This window comes from Penaeus monodon, chromosome 32 (assembly GCF_015228065.2).
Source record: "Penaeus monodon isolate SGIC_2016 chromosome 32, NSTDA_Pmon_1, whole genome shotgun sequence".
Classification (NCBI taxonomy): Eukaryota; Metazoa; Arthropoda; class Malacostraca; order Decapoda; family Penaeidae; genus Penaeus; species Penaeus monodon.
Genome location: NC_051417.1, coordinates 10,119,564 through 10,120,015, shown reverse-complemented (window position 1 = coordinate 10,120,015; position 452 = coordinate 10,119,564).

Genomic DNA, 452 nt, shown 5'->3' with positions numbered 1-452 from the left:
CACGTGTCTATCAAACATATATACACCTAAAGTTTCAAGGAAATACCAGGATTCGGAATAGAAAAATAAAGTGTATGATTTAAAAGAAGCATTGTGAGGTTATTATCTGGTACAGAAATGCAAGTAAACTCAGGAAAACGGAATATTTAAAGTTGGTGTAGTCTAAAAACTGCAAATGGCTGTTATTACGGAATCTATTTTGTTTAACTTAGGAAGAGACAGAGCGCTTATAGTGTTCAAAGTAATTTCAATTTCGAACACCTTCACTCAGATTATTAAGTAGAACAGCTGGGGGAGAAAGACAGGTTCCCATCGCATATCGCAAAGACGTAGTTAATGGCGCAACATCCTGTTTATACAAAGATTTTATCATTACATTAGGCTTTACACTGGAGAATAATGTGTTTATTATATCTGTTAATCGACAAAAATATTTTCACACAGAAAATAAA